Raw genomic sequence first — 21,402 nt, 5'->3', positions numbered from 1 at the left:
CTCTAGTTGCAGGCCATGAGGAGCAGGTCCTTAAAAGGGGAAGGGGCCATGTGCTCAGCAGTGCACTCACAAGCTTGGACCTCCCGTGAAGGCCCTTCGCCCGGACCGCCTGGCCAGTGGTTCGCTGCGTTGCAATCCATTGTGCCTCGGGAAGACGTACCTTCATCGCCCCGTCCATCGCTGTGCTGTGGGACACTTACCTTGAAGGATCCTGACATCTCCAGTGCCATGCCTGACCTGGGAGCGTGACTGTGCGAGCGTGTGCACGGCGCGCGCCCCCCCCTTTCTTTTGAGCTTAGCTGTCAATATAATAAATGTGCTGCTTCCTGCCAAACTCGGGTGAGTCATTAATCCTCCCTAAGCTTACTAGCTGGCCCAATTTCCAGTAACAGATAGTGTAACATGGCAGCGGGGTGAGCTATGTTTTAACATGCCAGCTGAATAAGAGCTGGCACGAGTGTGTGAACTGCACCTTCAGCTCGAAGTGCAGACACACCCACAGAATGGGCCAAACTCAGCCTCTCCCATACCAAAAGATTTTAGCCCTGATGCAATAGTCTGTGTCCAGAGAGGCTTGAAACAATCTTCTCTGCTTCAGGAACTATTTATTTACCAACATAACGTGTAGTTGAGTTGTGATGCTTGAACTCCTGCTCCCCTGCCTAAGTCAAACTCAGTTTCTCTCAAAGAAATATCATCAATCATCAGTTGGGAGAGGAACTATTAAGAAGCCAGGACAAAGAAACAGGACACTCCCTTTTGCAGTGCCTAGCACAAAGTAGGGTACAATTAGAGGGAGATGCAAGAAACCTTGGCTAATATGTCCCAGATGAATATCCAAGATATATTATTAGCCTGATAAGATGTATTCAGGAGCCAAAATGTCTTAATTACAACTCTAGGATTCATAGATCTGATGATGTATTGCATAGATTACAAATTTGCAAGTACTTTCCTCCCTTTGTGTATGAAATGTAACCTTGGAAAAGGTGACTTCATTCCCTGCCCTTGGATTGGTAAGACTTTCCTTTGGGAATGTATCCAATACTCTGAGAAGATAGATATAACCTGATACAGGCTTGGCCAAGCTGGGATATGCTCCAGCTATGACATCACTGAATAATATTGCAATTAAAAAAAGTATATTTACTACTGGTGAAAGATGCTGGACTGGAGACTGAAACCCCCAATTTATCTACTGAACAGAAACACCACAAGAAGTAGTACTAACGTCCCCTGGCCCATGTGCCTCATCCCAGATACAGAGAGGCCACCTTTATGAGTGGGACACGGGAGAAAGGTCAGTTTCCTTGGCCTCCCTTTTCAACCTGATGAGAAAAAGGACAACTAGCATCTCCTGCGATGGTGCTGTTGTCTCGTCAACCCTAGCAGTTGGTCAAAGTTTGGGGCCTGTGGGTTCTCCAGTTCAGTGTAGAAGTTTGTTATAATGAGGTGTTTATTTACAAAGAATGTGTTAAGTCCTGTGTTGGAATAAAGAAGGAATCAAATAGCAGGAAAAGCTGTGACAGACCCATGGTACAATCTAGACTAATGAGTAGTTGTCACCCCTGCCCTCTAACCTAGGGTGACATTTACAATGCTTTGGTGCTGTAGCCTCCAGTCTAGACTGCTCTCAGCCTCCAGCATTCAAGTCAATCCCAGCTATGTTTGTTTGTGTGTGTGCTGCAGGCAGCCTGCCAGCCACACCTTGGCTCTCACCTGCCTTGGCTATCTGTCAGGGTGACCCCAAAGCATTCTCAGTCTTAGATTTCCCCTCACAAACATGTCTTGTATTGCCCAGCCCTCTCCTGGACAATGCAAATTCATGTAGCATCTAAAATATATATATGGAGATATACCTGTCTTGTAGAATTGGAAGGGACCCTGAAAGGTCATTGAGTCCAGCCCCCTGCCTTTGCTAGCAGGACCAAGTACTGCCCCAGATCCCTAAGTGGCTCCCTTAAGGATTGAACTCACAACCCTGGGTTTAGCAGGCCAATGCTCAAACCACTGAGCTATCCCTCCCCTATCTGTATCACATTAAAAGAAATAGTATGCACATATCTTATTACCACAAATGAAGTTTCATAAACACTAATTTAAACACACTGCAATAGGTAAAACAATAAAACAAATTTATTAACTATAGAGAGATTTTAAGTGAATAAGAGTAACGATGCATAAAGTCAGAAATGGTTACAAGAACAATAAAGATATAATGCAACTTGTGTCTAACAAACTGTTAAATTCAAAGCAGGTTTTTTCACCACGTTCTCAGCTAAACTTCTTAGCTGAAGACCCCTTCTCCAGTTCAATGGCCTTTTCCTTTGTCCCTCCTGGTGCAGTGAATCAATGGGCAGTGAGAGGGGGAGCCTTGGAGTGTTTGTCCCTCCTTTTTAGAGTGTCGGTCCCCCTCCTTGGAAAACTTCCAGATGAGATTCGGGACAGGCCATAGGAAGGAATGTTCCCTGCTGCATTTTCTTCACCTGTTGGAGCTTCTTTTTGTTTCCCTTCCTGCTTGATGACTGTTTGCTGCTTAAATGCAAATTAAGGAGTGCACACATTTCTTTGTTTGAGACAGACCTGTTTGTCAACCTCAGTTTGGAACATGTGTTAAGATCACCATATAATGGACTCATAACTTCACATACATTGTTGCCACACATTTTATTGGGACAGTATTGACCAGCAAATTATGAGTTTTCAAATGATGTCTCACAAAGGCACACGTTGTACAAAAGTTCTTGCAATAGTGTGTAGGGTATGGACACGGGTACATTGTGTCGTAACAGCTTCTTTTGTTCACAGCACCAGAAGCACTCTTTTAGTCTACACCTCTGAACCAGAAATCTTTCCCCAGGTTTCTTCCAGGAGCAGCCACTCTGGGTTCAGCTAATGTGAATTAGGCATTGAAGTTCAATAGTTGTTAACACAAGGAGTTATAAATTAAAAGTAAAAACCTCTTCTGCTCTCAGATGCTCAACTTTCACTCTCTTGGCCCTTTTGAGGTTATACTTTTACTGGTCCTCTGATCTTCATGGGTCTTTTCTTTATTAGCAAATTTAATAGTCGTCATGATTCACACCTAGTGCAGATTATATGATACAATGGTAAAAACAATTATGCTTGCTGGGAGGGAGTGAGAACTGGAGGGAGAGGAGTTTGGGGCTATGGAGTGTGGAGGGGGATTAATGGGAATGGGGGGAGGGAAAGAGAGAGGGTGGGGGGCTCAGGTTGGGGATGTCAGGTATTGGGAGGGGGAGAGACACAGGGGTAACATGAGGTTAGGTCAGGGTCACTTGTCAACCCTACATTCTCCCCTCCTATGTGCAAATTGGGATTTGGGGCCCCCTGTCCCTTTGGGGGTGTCTGAGCTTTTTTCCCTACCCCCTTCATGTGGCATCTGGGCTCTTGGGGGCCTGCACCATTAGGGGTGGCTTAGCACCTCTCTTCACTCTCCCCAGGTGGGAGTTGGGATCTGAGCCTCTCTCCCTGCCCCCACGTGAGCCAGTATTCTGGGAAATGCACCTTCTCTAGAGGAGGAGTTGAGAACAGGCTCCCTTGATGCATACAACAGGCTCAAGAACTGGGGATGGGAACACCCAGTGAGGTGAATGGACCATTTCACACATCTCAGAGCTATTGTTTAATCTCCTTGGGGGGTTCTCATTCAGCTGAGACTATCACCTTGAGATGAATGGGTCACTTAAACCTCTCAGAGCCGCCTGTGTTCCCAGGATTATCCTGTGCTGGGGATTTGGCTACAGCAAAGCAGCTGATAATTAATTTCATATTATAATGGAGAGCCAGCTACAGTTAAGATTGCAAAGACTTTTCTGTCTAAAGCAGAAGTTCTCAGGACAAAACTTTTGGTGGCCTCAGACTACAGCCACCAACTCTTGCTGGTGGCCACTGTGATGTTGCACTCCATATGTTTATGGCAATATGCTTATGAGTGTAAATATAATGTAACTGGAATATGCTTTATGCAAAATGTCTCTTGTAAGGTATCATTACAAAGCTTATAATCTACTGAGTGTGGTCATCCTATTTGTATGAATGTATCACTCTTGTATCAGAAGCTAGAAATACAAAGTATTACTCTGAACTGCTATTCTAACTCTGCAGTGTGGGCCATTAATGGTGGCTCCCATTAACCAAGACAATTGGTTGTAAATGGCTCTGTTTACTTGTAAGCCTTCCTGTGAATCTGACTGGAAAGAATGGAGAGTAGGGGGGGGGTCTCACAGGACACGTGATCATGTCACCTGGTACTGGAATCCATCTTACACCTGGTGCTTTTCCATTTAGAAGGAGGGATGGGGACGCAGAGAGACAAAAGATTCCCGCCTTGTGCCAACAATATAAAAGGGGATGAAACAACAAAGGGGGCTGCAGTCATGAGAAATCCCCTAGCTACCACCTGAGCTGGAACAAGGCCTGTACCACGGGAAAGGATTGGGCCCAGTCTAAGAAGAAGTCTAGTCTGTGAAAGAAGCTTATTGGAACATCTCCGAGGGTGAGATTTCCCTGTATTCAGTTTCTTAAACGTATTAGGCTTAGACTTGCATGTTTTGTTTTATTTTGCTTGGTAACTTAATTTGTTCTGTCTGTTATTACTTGAAACCTCTTAAATCCTACTTTATACTTAATAAAATCACTTTTGTTTATTAATTAACCCAGACTAAGTGATTAATACCGGGGGAAGGGGGCAAACAGCTGTGCACATCTCTCTGTCCGTGTTATAGGGGGTGGACAATTGATGAGTTTACCCTGTATAAGCTTCATACCAAGTAAAACGGATTTATTTGTGGTTTGGATCCCACTGGGAGCTGGGTGTCTGGGTGCTAGAGACTGGAGCACTTCTTAAGCTGTTTTCAGTTAAATCCGCAGCTTTGGGGGACATGGTTCAGACCCCAGGTCTGTGCTGCAGCAAGCTAGCATGTCTGGCTCAACAAGGCAGGGTTCTGAAGGCCCAAACTGTCAGAGAATATGGGCTCAGAGGTTGTCTCAGCACATCAGGTAACAGTCCCAATGGGGTCTCTGTGACCAAACCCCGTCACAGCCGCTCTCACACTTCCCCCTAAAATACTTAGTTAGCTTTATGCATGTTTATTCAGATTGTCTGAAAATTTGCTGCAAGAGGTTCCGGAGATACAGCGAGGGTTGCCAGCTTTGCCTTGCCCACGCCCCCAACCCTGTGCCACTGCTTCTCCAAGGTCCTGCCCCCACTCCCGACCCCCCTCCTCGCTTACATGCTCATTTTCACTGGGCTGGGGCAGGGGGTTGGGACTCAGGTGGGGATGAGGGCTCTGGGGTGGGGCCAGGGATGAAGGGTTTGGGGTGCAGGATGGGGCTGGAGGTGAGGGGGCTGAGGTGCAGGCTCTGGGCCAGAGGTGCAGGCTCTGGGCTGGGGCCAGAAGTGAGAGGTTCTGGGTGCAGCAAGGGGCTCTGGGCTGGGGCAGGGGTGCAGGCTCCAGGTGGCACTTACCTCAGGCAGTTCCAGAAAGCAGCGTCATGTCCTTCCGGCTCCTAGGCAGAGGCACAGCCAGGGGACTCTGTCCAGTGCCTCTGCCCACAGGTGCCACCTCTGCAGCTCCCATGGGCCATGACCCCTGGCCAATGGGAGTGGTGAAGCCAGTGCTTGGGACAGCACATGTGGGCAGGGGGCAGCACGTGGAACCTCCCTGGCCACTTCTTTGCCTAGGAGCCAAACATGCCAGCTGCATTCTGGTAGCCACTCAGAGCCAGGTAGAAAGCCTGCCAGCCCCGCTGCGCTGGCAACTGGATTTTTAATGTCCGGTCAGCACTGCTGATGGGCCAAGCTGTCAGGGTCCCTTTTTGACCAGGTGTTCCAGTCAAAAGCCGGACACCTGGCAACCCTAGATACAGCCCCCTGGGGAAAAAACAAACAACGAGCTTTTCTTAAAGTTAACAGATTCTAGCATTTTTTTATTTTTATTTTTGCACACCTGGCTTCCAAAGTGCTGATGGCTTAATGGGACCAGAAGGGGAGAGTGAGATGGAAATGGTGGCAGGGTTATGTGTTGCAGGGGGAGGAATAGTGTAAGTGGCAGGGGAGAGAGAGACACAAGTCTTCTCTCCCATGTTTAAAGTCACTGTATCCACCATGTAACAAACTGTCAAGTTTTTGGGACAGACCATGGATGAGATTTCTATCACTGGCCAGTTAGCAATTACCCTCCCCCACCACCCAGCAAAGCTTCAGAGCACAACCATTATCCTCATTCCACTGCAACAAAATGAACAGAGAGGGAGCACTTAGGACTCCCTATAGTGGCCTGCAACAGGCACACTCCATCCTCATCCTCTGATGCCCCAGAGACCTCTCAGACCCTGTCCAGTAACTTGGAACTTTGTATGAATTTATTTACATTCCCTTTGCCATCAGTCTCATGCAGCAACGTACTGACAGTGTTTCTTACCCCTCCCCACAGGAGCCAAGGAAGAACAGTGCTCTCAGCACATACTGTGCTCACCTAGCCCAGATCCTCTCCTTTGCATTTTTCCTGTTTCTTTCTTTATACCCCTTAGCTGATGCTCATTGGTTCATCAGCTAATTGGCTGCATATCCCTATTCAGCCTTCTCCAGGGAAACTGATTGGTGCCTATGATCAGATTGCTGGCTCCCACCCCCAACCCTCAGTCATGCTACCTTAATGACCACCAGTTCCTACCAAGAACCTCTCTCTGTTCCAAAAATCCAGCAATTCACTGGCAAAAAATTCATTGTTGCAGAGTTAAGGTTGCCAGGTGGGATCTCAGACCTTAGCAGACCACCACACCCAGCAAATATCAAACTTCTGAAAGCCAGGCAACCAAGAGTTAAGATACACACCGTGCAACCTTAACTTTGCCTTCTCTGAGCGATGCCCCACTATGCCCAGAGGGCATGCACGCACTGCCTTTGAACTGTACTGAGCAGGAGCTACCAACATTTGCCTAACCTGCAAACACTTTGCCTACTCCACAGAAATTTTACAACTCCTTCACTATTACATGTACAATGCCATTGAAAATTACACTCTACTTTTGCTACCATTCATAACACCCACCCCCCCCAAGACCACCCACATCTCTCACCTAACTGTGCCCTGCTACTGACACCACTCTCCCAATGCAATGCTAGAATCTCTCAAGGTACACATGCGCTTCTTTATTTCAATCACACATGGGGAGGGGGGATACCCCCTACCCACCTTGTGTCACAATCACAGGTCTGCCAAGATGCTCCAGCTAATCCCTGCACCATTCAATACAGCTATACCTAGCAGAGTCAGTGCAGCTGGGGTGCGCGAAAAGAATTCACAGTGGTTATTGCCAGCTTCAGGGGGCCAGAGTTAAGGTTGCATGGGCATTTACTTTAACTCATTTCCTGGTTTTCAGAAGTTTTGAGTGTTGCTGAAATTGACATTCTGGAAGGGCATGAAGCACCACCAGGCAAATTTAACACCGCGTTAATGAAGTTATTTGTCAGAATGTATTTATTATTTAACAGAAATATATTGTGACGGGTGCAGGGGTTTTATCTGGTCTTTGGCAAATGGGATTTACTCCTGCTCTGCTCTGCACCGACCCTTGCACTGGTGTTCAGAGGAAGATACAGAGCTGAAGACTGGAGGATCTCAGCAGGAGGGTTTGGGCGAAAGGAAGGGGAGAGTGCCTTGGAGGTAGAAATCCATACCCATTCACTACAGGACTGAGGAGATTGCTCACATTAGGGGTTTTCTGGAAATATTTGGTTAAAAAAATATTACTTTGAGTATCCTCAAGAATTAAACCCTTAAGGAAGAACACAGGCATCTTGAAAGATTTCTTGCTAATTTCCATTGTGATCACTCTACTGGCTTAAAAATTTAGACTTAACATCTGTATACAACAAAGACTCAGTATTGCCAGCCTCAGGCATTTAGAATTCATAACTGAAGCCACCTAGATGCATGACATTTAAAAAAAAGGTATTTTTAAAAATTGGTCTTGTTTGAGCCACATTTTCCAGCTATAGACTGCTTTTCTTTTTAAAATTAGAACAGATTCTCACATAGTCCCATGGCTCCAGGAGCTGGGGCTTTAAAACTCCAGCTATTGTGAGAGTAGGCATCTGTAAAGACTACATCTTTTCTCTCTAAAGGGAGCCTGTGAAAGGAAAAGAGTGAATTTGTGCCCTTTTTTGCTTCCCTGTGTTGTACAAAGTAGGCCTAAATATACATTTTTAATCCAAGTATTTTTCTTTGCTTCCCCCCATGTATTAGGTTTGTCAAGGTTTGTCTTCCATTTTTACTGGAGGGATTCAAATATGCATTGTGTGCTTTCTCAAGCCTTAACTGAAGAAGGGTAAGGAAGCTGAACCCTTAAAGTTTTTTTTTCCCTAAATGTTTCAGCTAATGTGGAAGGAACAAAAGCAAGCAAGCAAACAGCCAGACTAGTCATTTCTCTCAGTAGATCACATTTTATTTGTTGTGAAGTCATAATCCTAGCAGTTCCCTAGTTATCCACAGAGTCTAAAGGAGACTATACCGAAAGTTCTAATGTAAAAAACCCACACATTACAAATATAGATTCTTATATCATAAAACCCCCTTTGGAAAAACAAAAGAAACTCGATTTTGCTTTCTTTTACAGGGCACCTTTAATCCTTTCCCAGTAGATGGACAGTTCATGCTTTCATATGTGGTGTTCAAATAAAAAGGTCAAGGCCACCCAGAAGGAGGTTCTAACTTCCAACATAACGCAGGACCTCGGACGTGGAAAACATTAACTGTTACAGCCAAATATATTTAGAATATGAAGGGTGAAAAAGGCCATTTCCCCTCCTGCTCACTACTGAATATTGGGGTATGACTATACTAGAAATGCTAAGCAGCACAGCTGCACTGCTGGAGTGTTGACACTTATCAGAGCGATGATTGGAAGGGGCTCTTCTGCAGCTGTAGTAAATTCACCTCCCCGAGGGGCAGTAGCTACATTAACAGAAGAATTCTTCTGTCCACCAAGCAGTGTCGACACCGAGACTTTGGACAGCTTAATGACACTGCAGAGGACGTGGCACTTTTCATAGCCCTGAGCTTTGCAGTGCAGACCAGCCCTAAGGCAGCAGAGGAAGGCATCTAACTTGGACACAGCGTTTCACTGTGGAATGTGTAGAAGAGAAGCTAGTGGGGGAAGGACAAGTGAGTCTGTTTCTTTTGACAGTTTCATTTGATCTTACGGAGAAGGGAGAGAAGTAAGGCTTTGTCTTTTATCCTATGTCAGACAGGACAGTCTTAAGAAGCCAAGCAGTAGGGTGCTTAAAGATTAGGTCAACCTAGCTACATTGCTCAGGGATGTGAAAAACGCTGCCCCAGAGTGTAGATGTAGCTAGGTCAATGGAAGAATTAACAATTCTTAACAACACAGTCAGACACCCAGGCTCTAACCTATCCCTACAGAGTCTGATAAAGGCATCTGATATTTCAGAGCCAGAGCAACCCCAATTTGTGCTCTGGCTCTGAAAAAACCCCAAGGGTTTTAACACCTGGGAAACAGCCAGTATTTAGGGGCAAGGCTACCCTGATTCCGTACCTGCTGGAGCTCTTATGCCAGGAATAAGCTCTAAGGGGCCTTACAGCTGCTTTGTCTTTGTCATCGTTAAGGGGCTGCAATGAATGCGTCCCATGGCACGGTAGGTGTGGAAGCTAAACCTCTCTCTGTCAGAAACAAAGGAGCCCCACACACAATACAAAAGATTTTTGTTGAGCTCTTCCTGTCTTGCTGACCATTGCTGGCTGGCTGTTTCTTTGTGCTCCCCACAGGTTGTCTTGTCTGATTCTGTGATTGTGAGCTCTTTGAGGCTGGGACTGTCTTTGTGCTGGGTGCTGTACAAACAGAACAAAATGGGACACTAGTCTGTAACTGGGCTCAATGCCGCTACAGTCATATACATAACCACATCCAGTGCAACTGTAGTATTTTTGCACTGGTACTGTAATGCAGGAAACACCAAAATGCAGCGTCAGCAATCCCAAGTGCAGCATTAGGGCGGTGGCAGGCAAGCATGCAATCCCCCTGCTTTTGTTGCTACCTCAAGACCTTTGCAACAAAGGCAGGAGACCAGTCGAGCACGAGAGAGAGAACTGCTCCATCCCCAAATGGCTGAAGAGCCACATTCAGTGGCAAACCGAGGTTCTGATTCATAAGGGTCTCAATTTTCCTTATGTGACTGACCCATGTAACTGGAATGAAAAAGCCTCACACAAAACAGTCACCGCCATCGTGGCATGGGCAGGGTGGTCTGGGTTTAGGTGCAATGCAGGCCTGGCTTGACATAATGAATTGGGCATGGATGAAGCCTCATTTCTTGGGAGACAGGACTCAGAAGGTATTGGGATCAGCAGGCTGGAAACAGAATGTACTAGCTAAGACAAGCGGGACACAGAGACATTTACAATGGATAAAATGATAAAGGATAAAAAAGCCTGGAACATACGATGAGGTAAAGAGTAGGTTGTGCACAACCAGTCCATGGCCTGAGAATGCTGTACAGGGATTGGTTCCTACAAGATGACCAAGCCAATCCCAAAATGTGTGATCAATACACAGCAGATGCAATGTGATGTGTATATGTAAACAAAGGAAGAGGTTTGCTGTGCAACTTTGGATGTGTGGTATGCCCTATATACCCACCCTACTCTGAGACTGATCAATTCAGCATAGCTTCGCTGGATGCCAAACAAAGGAACTTGAGTGACACAACTGGACTCAAACTGAGTCCTTGAGGAACCAAGTGGAAGAGATCTTGTGAGATCCCCAACAACAAATCAGCATGGCACTACCCTGTAGCCAGTAAGATGAAGTAATGGTAGACATTTACCCTCTTACTACTGGCTGGAGGTGCATGTGTTTGCCAGGATGTATCCTCTTACTCCCCACCACAGCTGGCTTGAGGTGGAGGTCTTGGGCAGAAGTGCATGTTCTTGTGCCCCAGCTTGAGGTAAACGAAGGGTAATTTCTAGCACAGCAATCCAGCAGATGCATTCTCAATGTTACTACTGTGAGTAGTTGCCTTGGTTTCAATTAGATTGCTCACAGTAGTGCTTGCAGGATCAGGCCCAAATATGGTAACATTGATTTGGAGGGAGGTGACTAGTACAGTTCCTATCCCAGGGACCTGTGTGAGAACTCTCTCTACTACTTTTCATGAATGATTTAGGAGGAGTGAGCAGAATACTAATTAAATTGTATTAAAAATGCAAACATTTGTCTTATTGTGGGATTGTATGTAATGTCCCTCAGGGGGAGGCATGGCTCATGTAAACCTTGGAAAATGTTATGAGCTTCAAAGGTCTCTTTTAAACAATGTGCCAGACAAGAATCCTAGGAAATATGTGGGAAGAGGGGAACACAGATTCCAATCTCTGGATCCAAACTTTTGATTCTGCACCCTGAGGAGAAACCCATTGTCTGCTGATTACTTGTTACCAGGGTCACAGGATCAGAGACCCTACTTGTATAATTGGGGGTGGGGGGGGAGAGGGAAATCTCAGATTAATAGGGGTTCTTGTCCTGAGCAAAAGGTGATATGAACTAATAACCACAGAAAAACTTCCATGTGAGGTCTGAGGGACTGACTCCTACCAGAACCCTTGCTGGAGTTGGGGGCAAACTAATCAGCAGGTGTGCAGGTTTTTATTTTAATAAGATTTCTGTTAATGCTTTCACCTTAAGAATAAATGGGCTTTCTTAGGAAAACCTGTATGGTACCGTAAAACTTTAGTTAATTATGCTGTTTATAACTTCTGTGGAGAAAGCAAAGCAAAGCAGATCTGCTTAAGCACTTTGACATGCTGGGGAACTCAATGTAGGCAGGGAACTGTGTAGCCCTGGAAACCCTGGTGAGAAGAGAGAGACCCCTGGGTCTCCAGCCAAGAGAGGGAACAGCAGAGGAGCTGGGAGCCTAGAAGTGGGTGCCTTTCCTGAGCTACAAGGGGGAAAACACACATTCAGTTCCCTCGAGCTTTGACAGTTATATGTGCAAGAAGAAAACAAAGGGAGGTTAAGTTTGGAAGAAATTTGGGACTTGGTCATGGCTGATGAGTTTAAAGTGTGTCATGGCTGCAAACAATTTCTGGGTTGCTTCTGCAGATGCATTATTTCATGTCTTACCATGACAGTTGTGACAGAAGCACCATAGCACAACAAGTCCCCAGCACCCTCACATGAGGGCAGTCCCTTTTCTGTTGCAGGGCCTTGACTATGGAATATGATCAAACAAGAGCTCAGAATGAATCCTGATGTCTCAAGATTTGGATACAAAAGTGGAGACCTGTTGTGATAGGTGGATTCTGGCCTTGAGCGCTCTCCAGCAGGTCACAGAACAAGTGCACTTGCCTCAGTTTCCTCTCGGTCCAGTCGTAAAGGGAATACAGTTGCTCAGTATCCAATCCCAAAAGCTCACTTCTAGGCATAATTTAGTACTGTACATGTTCAGTAGTCCATAGAATCCTCATGATAAAACCGTTCTTCCAAAACCCCAAACTACAACACATATCATCACAGCAGTTTTTCATGCTCCCTCCCTCCCAGGCTATTATTTCCAATTCACCCTCCATCCCCAGACTTTCTTGTTCCAGGGCTCCAACCTCCAGGCCATCTACCTGAGAGCTCCCAGATTTCCTCACTTTCCCCAACTCTTCTCTGGCATCCCCAAGTCAGGTCTCCCACTAGGTAACTCCCTGCAGCATTTCACTCAGCCAGGCCTGTCCTACCCCTGCCCAGTGAATGTACTTAAAATTTAATTTTTTTAAAATTGGAGATATAGCTATCTCCTTGTATTGGAAGGGACCTCGAAAGGCCATTGAGTCCAGCCCCCTGCCTTCATCACTAGCAGGACCAAGTACTGATTTTTGCCCCAGATCCCTAATGGCCCCCTCAAGGATTGAACGCACAACCCTGGGTTTAGCAGGACAATGCTCAAACCACTGAACTATCCCTCCCCCCCCGTACTTCCAGGAGTGACCCCTTGTTCTGGTCTTGGCTGCCTGCAGTCCTTCTCTCAGGCCTGTTGCAAGACAGCTTCGCAGCGTTGCACTCACCCAGGCCACCCACCTGCCCCTCCCAGGATCCTGCCTCCAGCATCAGCCCTTTTGTACTGGGCTCACCTGCTCCTTCCCAGGCTGGTTATTCCTAGCCGACCCCGCACGAGCTCTGACGCAGCAGGTGTCCGCCAGCTCTGGCCTGTGCTGGTCCCCACGGGGCTCTGGACCTGCTCTCCGCGGCTGCGCCCGGTTCTCCGCGGGGAGCTCTGCTCGGCCCCAGCCCTTTCCCGACGGGCGGCTGCCTCCGCCCCGCTGCTTGTCCTCCCTCCGCCCAGCCCGGGCCTGGTCCCAGGCATGACCTGGGCAGCCCCAGAGCAGCAGGGGCCCGGGAGCCCCTCCCCTGAGCGAGCGGAGACCCAGCCACGACACCGGAGAGCGGGAGCCGCTCTGCGGCGGGGCCCGGCGCTTATAGGCCGCCCTGCCCCGGGCGGAGCAGAAGAGAGGAAGCCCAGCCCCGGAAATGGCCGTTCACGTGATTCTCCAGAGGTAGCCAATCGGATGCATAGACGTCACGCTAAATGAACCAATCCGATTTGCCCGCCGCTGCCGTCACCGCGCATAACAACAGGTTCCGCCTCGCGCCGCCGCGCTAATGGGACGGTTTCTTCCGTTTACGCCGCGCGCAGCGTGTCTGTGTCACCGCGTGCGGGACTTTCCCTGCCGGAGCCAGCCAATGGGGCGGCGCGGTGCGGCGGACCAATGGGCAGGCGCGTCTCAGCGGCGGGTGGGAGCGAGGCTGGCTTGCCGGGGGCCGGAGCCGCCGAGGGGGGAAGGAGCTTGGCGGGCCATGGAGCGCAGGGCGAGGAGGCGCCGCCGCGACAGCCGCAGCCCCGAGCACTAGAGCGGGCCGCGACCGCCGGGTCCCGACCGAGCCGCCGCTCCCAGCCGCCTGCGCTTCCCGCGCCGGGGCCGCCGCCGGGCGGGTCCCGAGCCCCCCTTCCCCGCCCGCCGCCTCCTCTATGCGGCGGGGCTGGAGGAGCCGGAGGCCTCGCTCGCCCGGGAGGCTGCAGCTGGGGGACGGCGTGTGAGGCGGGGCCGAGCCCTGCGCGCCCAGCACCGACCTCGGGTGAGGAGCGGGGGAGCCGGGACGGGGGTTCATGGGGGCTGAGGTCGGGGAGCAGCCGGGGTGGGAGAGAAGGACCCTGGGGTGGGGAGCGGTAAGAGTTCCGGGGGGGCGAAGGGGCACTCCTCGGCGGGGGGGAGGGGCGCGGGCGTGGGGGGGCGAAGGGGCAGCCCCTCGGTGGGGGAAGGAGCGCGTGCGTGGGGGGGTCAGGGGCACTCCTCGGTGGGGGCGGGGCGCGGGCGTGGGGGGGCGAAGGGGCAGCCCCTCGGTGGGGGGGGGGGGCGCGGGCGTGGGGGGGCGAAGGGCCAGCCCCACCGTGGGGGGAGGGGCGGGGGCGTGGGGGGGCGAAGGGGCAGCCCCTTGGTGGGGGGAGGGGCGCGTGCGTGGGGGGGCGAAGGGGCAGCCCCTCGGTGGGGGGAGGGGCAGCCCCTCGGTGGGGGGAAGGAGCGCGTGCGTGGGGGGGCGAAGGGGCAGCCCCTCGGTGGGGGGAGGGGCGCGTGGGTGGGGGGGAGAAGGGGCAGCCCCGGGGTGTGTGGGGGAAGGAGCGCGTGCGTGGGGGGCGAAGGGGCAGCCCCTCGGTGGGGGGAGAGGGGCGCGTGCGTGGGGGGAGAAGGGGCAGCCCCTCGGTGGGGGGAGGGGCGCGTGCGTGGGGGAAGGCTTAGCAGCACTTGCTAGAAGGAACAATATGAAAAGTTGTCTGAAATGGTAATTTCCGTTTCCCATTTCATCATCCCTGGGTGGGCGTTAGCTGTGTGCGTGCAGAGGGGGAAGCTGATCTGCCTGAAGCCAGCCAGGCTCGCTGATCTGCATTTATTTTTTTTCCCGTTTAATCTCTAAATTGCTCAATATTTTTCTCCTTGGAAAAGCCTTTGTGCACTGGGGGAAGGGGTTGAACTCCACCCTTGCCCCTTAGCAAAAAACAGCTGCACTTCTCCAGTCCAGAATTTACACCCCCACCCCCTTAGTTCACGAGATTGATTGCATGTTTATAAAGGCAAATCGTGTCTCTTCCCCCTCCAAGAAGCCTGGAGGAGCTGAGCCCTCCAATGCCCTCTGCCCTTTCCCAGAGAGAGCAGCTGTCTTGTGAGGGGTGTGTGTGGATTGAAAATCACCCTGTTCATTGAGACACAAGAGCTGGTGTGTTTACAGATTGGCTTCTACTCTAAGGTTGTAGATCTGTTTTGATATCTAGTTACAGGAAAGCGCTCCCCTCCCCCCTTCTGTGGTTTTGTACAAAAAGTGCTCACTTACCACCAGGAACCTGGCCCTATAGACAGCGAAAACGGATCCCAAACAGTATCCTTAAGCAAAATTCATCTTCTGAGATGACTCCAGAAACTGGGCATAGACAGGATCATTTTGTCAGTTAGACAAAGATGTTAAAGAGACACTGTCAACTTGAAAATCATATTTATCTGAATATTTAGTAACTGCTATAATTACTTGAAACATCTAACTGAAGGAAGGTTGTTGGTTACATATTTTTCTCTGTTTTTCTAAGCTGTTTAGTCGGTTTTACACACTTTTGTATATAGTCACGTTCACTGTTTCCCATGTTCTTCCTTTTCGGGGGGGGGGGACCCTTAGAGGACAACCCTTGTGCATTTAAAAACGTTTTTAAAATGTGTCATGGTATTTAAAGTGTGTTCTCTCAGGAACTAGAATTTTTTGTCATTAGTTAATTTAATAATAAGTTGATTCTGTCCCTTTCAAGTGATAGAGGAGTCACCAAATAAAAGGTGTACAGGGAGACTCTTGAATGGTCATGGTGGGTGACAGTATAAATGTATAATTACTATACAGAAAGTGAAATATGATCCATGTTTGACTCCCTCTCTATATCTGAATAGAGAAATTCTTAAGCATATTGTTTGATATGCTAATGAAACATCAGTGTTGAAGTGGTATGACCTGCTTTGTTCTGTGGGAAGGGTTCAGTCAGTGGCAGATCTTTCTATAGAGCAATCTGTATTTTTGTGTGGCAGGTTCTGTGGAACTACCTATTTGGGGCCACACAGATGCTGATTACTCTTAGTGGTGAGTGTTGTAGGAGGTCTAGGAATTTAAATACTGGCTTCCTTGGCATGTTTGTTACTCTGTAGGTTTTTTCTGTTCTACAATTTGCTCACGTGCTTTTGTTCTATTCTGAAGCTGTTTATTTTTTTGTAAATCTAAATGGTTGTTCCCATCTCCATCTTATTATCTAAATGTGATCCAAATGATTAACTGAATTTTTCCTATCTCCAAGGGGAGTTGAGTTTTTTGGTGGCAGTGAAGTTAGAAATGTCCAGTTGTGAATCTCAGGAACTATTTCTATTTTCGTAATATTGTAATGACAATGTCTTGTATTTTAACTCTGACAGGTTGTCCCTATGTTGGGTCTTGTGGGTGGGAGCGTTGGTGAGAAGAAAATACAAATTTGCTGTGATGTTATGGTGTTGGTCTTTGTGCATGTGTGGCAGAGAACCTAGTTAGATTATACTTTTCAGTTTTGAAGCAGCTTTGTATAATTTGAAAATAGGATAAAAGGTAACTGCTTAGAACATAAATAGAATATAAAATAAAGTGTACAGAGTCTTGTATAATTTCCCTCCTCTCGAGAGTTTTGTTTTGTAGCACCCTTATGCTGTTCAGTAGAGCAGGCAAATGTTTCTCTAGGCTCAGTGTAGACTAGTCATGTTGATCATACTGCACCAACGTTTGCTCCCTCGGTAAACCAGATGGACTACTTACTATAGGTGGTGATTATTTTAACTGTAATTACACATGGAATAAAAAATGGCATTTTGTTCTGTAAATGTATTGGAAAGAAGGGTACTAAGATGGATACTTTTTCTGTGTTGAGTTCATTTTGCTTCCTTTAAGGCTTGGCAGTGTTATGGTTTTCAGATGTAGGCTTAAAATACATAGGATTTTTTGTCTGACTGTATCATAAAAAGCAAACCAGTAGTTTACGTACGTAAGTGTTGTAACAGGATAATTTGAGACCCCTAGGTCTTACTGATCACCCTTCTACATTTTGACGCCTACAACAATGTACGTTATCTAACTTCTTTAGAGCCATTGGATAACTGAAGTAAATTAGAAAAAGCTGCATTTTCAGCATTACTGTAAAGTGAAGAATCTGCACTATTTTAAAAACTACTTATACCATATGTATATTCTCATGGGTTTCAAAATATTTTTTTAGGGTTGGGGCGTTCCTTATTCTGGTGGTTCAATAAAAATTGGTAATTCTAATTACTATGGAAAAAATTTTCAAAGGAGGCAAAAGTTGAAGGACTCTCTGGCTCCAGGAGTGTGTTTTTTATAACATTCCCAGGTGACAGTTTTCTGTTGTTTAAGAGCATTTCCCCCTCTCTCCTGTGTGGACTAGTTGAATTTCAGGTATTCCATGATGGACTGCAATATAGATTATATCTGTCCCTTGGTACTGAAATACTATGGTGATGGATTGCTTTGCAAATGCCTGACAGATACCACTAGATCCCACAGCAGCAAATCCTATATGTTTGGAAATAGTTAGATGGTAGTTATTCTAATTGTATATTCACTGGCTGCTTTTTTTCTTCATTTTATTTAGCTGGTGAGAATGCAGTAAAGGCAGCTTGTCTGTTGTCCTGCTAACATGTATGAGCATTACAGCTATCAAACCTGTTGGATGAGATTAAGGAGAGAGATTGGCTTTCTCCCTAGTTAAGATTGAGATTAGTGTTTTATTATAAACCTGATTCTTTTACCTTATCTCTAATTTCACTTAAATTTCAAACAGATTGGTTTAAATTTGCAGGGACGAATATATATGCTGCTTTTAAATATGTTCTTGTACTACAAGACTGAGCATGGGCATGTAGTTTCTGTATCTGGGGCTACAACATACCTCTTAGGTCTGAGCCAAGTATTATATAACTTGTGTGCCATGGGTACACGGTAATGAGAAATCATATGTACTCAAATTACTTGATGTCACAGGCACACAGTACACCAAGCCATGGGCTTATTAAAATGTCTCTATTTTACATTGTAATATGCAGTGGGTTATGAGGATGGAAAGTTGTTAATACTTGAGGTCAGAGTTAATGCTGTTTGACTTTAGCAGCACCTTGAATTTTCAGACTTTTGTCATATTTCTTGAGAAAATTAGTGTTTTTTCAAATACCTCCCCTTATGTAATTAAGATAGTTGTAATCTTAATCTCAGGTTATTGAAGTCTATAGTCTGGTAACATGGGTTCATCCTTACTGTTCACTTGTGACCCAGTTGTGAGTGGTGCAAACCTGTAATACTTACAATTAATCTTTACAAACTTACAAAACAAAAAAAGTCACTTAAATGCTAATAGAAAAGGAAACCCTGTACAAAACATTATCTGCTGAAAAAGGCAAGCCACGTTACTTCAGTCTGTGAAACTTCCACTGCCTGAGTGAGCTATCTCCAAATCTGCTCTAGTAGGATGCTAATCCCAAAAAAGATCCATACCTCTTCACTGATGAGAGACTGCTGCTTCATTTGTTTGAGCAAAATATTTTTTAAAGATGGTGTTAAATCCTGTGGCTCCAAGAGTAACAGTCCTTACACACAAAAGATCTTGCTTTGATCTGATGGCTTTCAAGATTCATTTCCCATCATTGAGATCCATTAAGACTGTTACAGTGGCTTCAGACTCTTTTCTCTTTGCATGAGTCCTTAGGATGCTTGTCTGTGTTTGAGTTCTTTTTAATAACTAAAATAAGTAATTTGGGAATGAGAGAGGAAATTCAGTCAGTGAGATCAGGAGCTTCTATTACCAAGAATCCCACTGTTTACTCTTATTTCTTGCCTCTTCTGTTCTTTGAGGCTTCCTAGAGATTTTAGGCAAGCTATCCAGTAATCTCAAAAGTGGGGATGGTTGAACACTTGCATACAGTTCAGCTAATTTGAGCGAGAGTGACAGATGAGTCATGGGGCTTGCTAACCTTTGGTGGAAATGTTGAACCTCATAAGTAACCAGACCAGGTTCTTCTCTTTACCAAACTCCTATAGGTTTTCCATATTGGGCTCAGTATGTGACACTATTCTGCTTTGTCATGCGCCCGTCCAAATTTTTAAAACATAAATTGCTGATATTCTTTCTAATGAGGTTAGGGTTAGGGTTTTTAAGGTGTAATGACCCTTTAAGCTCCTAAAAGGAGCTCTGTTGTCCTGCACCATATGGTGAAATAGCATATACTGCATGGCTCTTCCCAATCTATCAGTTTAGAAGCCTTCTGGCTTCATTCAGTCACTATATTCCCTCTCTGTTCTTGCTGCTACCGTTGATTCACAAGCTCTTATGAATAGGAAACACTGGCTTAGGTTTTTGTTGATCCTCACAGCTTTGATAATACGAATGTACAAACTCTAAGCAGTTCTCCTTTGAGAAATGGATCCATTTCTGCTTAGTCCTGATCTTTCTTTATAAGTTCATGTGAATAAGTCTTTAATTGTTCTAGTCAGTGGATTAACAAGTGTGAGCAGAGGCCAAAAATGCTGTGAGTTCAGGTTTAGAATTTAGCAGATGCTACCCCACGTAAGTGAAGTGAGCAATAGCCCTTTATACCATGGGTGAGTAAGGGCTTAGAGTGAATTAGCTCTTGTAGTTAGAAGAAAGTGTTGGTTATTTTCTAGGTCAGGGTTGAAGTCATTGTCAGGGTGGTGATGTGAAGCATATTACTGTCTGCATTGTCCCTGCCATATGGATAAATGTAAGACTTTAGTTTGCAGTACTGCCCTGGGCATTCATGTACTGAATTATTTATCCTCCAGAAGACTATAGGCAGTCTTTCCCCTTATTTTAAGGAAGCCAAACTGTATTTGTTTAGTATTTTAAAATAAGATCTCCTCTTCATATAAAATCAGTAGTTTGCCTATCTTTAAATGTAGTAATATTTGGTTTACTAATGCAATATTTTATGAAAACATTGAAAAACACTAAATGAATTCTGCCTTTAAACTTTGAGATCACGCCTGTGCAAGGCTGCTGCTTTTTGTATTGGTTAAAAAAAGTTTTCTATTAACTGTGACCTTGGAAGGAGAGTGGGGATTATAAATGGAAATTATCCCAATATGGACTGGAGGAAACTGACCTTTTCACCAGGGTTGACAGTTTCCCGGGAAAAACTAGTTTAGGACAGGGCACTGGTAAATACTGGTTTAAACCCCATTGAAACTGGGAAAAATAAAACGCTTATTAGAATAGCCTGATGAAAATTACTGAAAAATATTTAGCAATTCGATAATAGTTTTGTAGTGTATGAAATATTTATATAATATTGAAATGAGTCATGACACACACGACTTCCTTGAGAAAATACCAAACCAAATGTATACAGACATTGATGCTCAGTATTATATTACATTTATTAGTATTATTCCTACTGCCATTTTACTTATTTGTACAACCCTAAATTAATTTCCAAATCTACTGCCTTATGTAACCACAATTTGAATATGTAACTAAAACTAAGTGTAATGTGGTGTGCAGTAATGAAGCAGTTTTTAAAATAAAAAACGTGATTTTACCTGATAAAACCCATCTCTGGTAAATACCTGCTGTCAGGGTTCCTTCCCCACTCTGAACTTTAGGGTACAGATGGGGGGACCCGCATGAAAGACCCCCTAAGCTTATTTCTACCAGTTTAGGTTAAATTTTAATACTCTGCCACCACCAAGTGCTTTAACAAGAAACAGGGAAAGGACCACTTGGAGTTCCTCTTCCCCCAAAATATCCCCCCAAGCCCTTACACCCCTTTTCCTGGGTAGGCTTGAGAAATATCCCCCCAAGCCTCTACACCCCTTTCCCTGGGGAGGCTTGGTAATCCCCTCACCAATAGTCCTGGTGAACACAGATCCAAACCCTTGGATCTTAAAACAATGAAAAATCAATCAGGTTCTTAAAAGAAGAATTTTATTAAAGGAAAAGGTAAAGTTCATCTCCGTAAAATCAGGATGGAAATAACTTTACAGGGTAATCAGATTCAAAGAGCCCAGAGGAACCCCTTTAGCCTGAGGTTCAGAGTTACAGCAAACAGGTAAACCCTCTAGCAAAAGGAACATTTACAAGTTGAGGAAAAAAAGATAAAACTAACACGCCTTGCCTGGCTGTTACTTACAAGTTTGAAATATGAGAGACTTGTTCAGAAAGATTCGGAGAACATGGATTGATGTCCGGCCCCTCTTAGTCCCAAGAGCGAACACCACCAAAACAAAGAGCACAAACAAAAGCAT

At 46.1% G+C, this 21,402-nt stretch overlaps 1 protein-coding gene across 2 annotated transcripts in view; it reads left to right on the top strand.

Annotated features, from left to right (window-relative positions):
* Positions 1–13,852: 13,852 nt before the first annotated feature.
* Positions 13,853–21,402, top strand: part of ANKRD11 (ankyrin repeat domain 11) — a 224,688-nt gene continuing 217,138 nt past the window's right edge. For both annotated transcript variants that reach the window (XM_044986830.1, XM_044986831.1), the window contains exon 1: positions 13,853–14,160. The gene's annotated coding sequence lies outside the window, so the exon portion shown is untranslated. The remainder of the gene's footprint in view (positions 14,161–21,402) is intronic.

This window comes from Mauremys mutica, chromosome 14 (genome assembly GCF_020497125.1).
Source record: "Mauremys mutica isolate MM-2020 ecotype Southern chromosome 14, ASM2049712v1, whole genome shotgun sequence".
Classification (NCBI taxonomy): Eukaryota; Metazoa; Chordata; order Testudines; family Geoemydidae; genus Mauremys; species Mauremys mutica.
The sequence above is the reverse complement of the archived record's forward strand: the minus strand, read 5'-3'. Positions and strand labels throughout refer to the sequence as shown.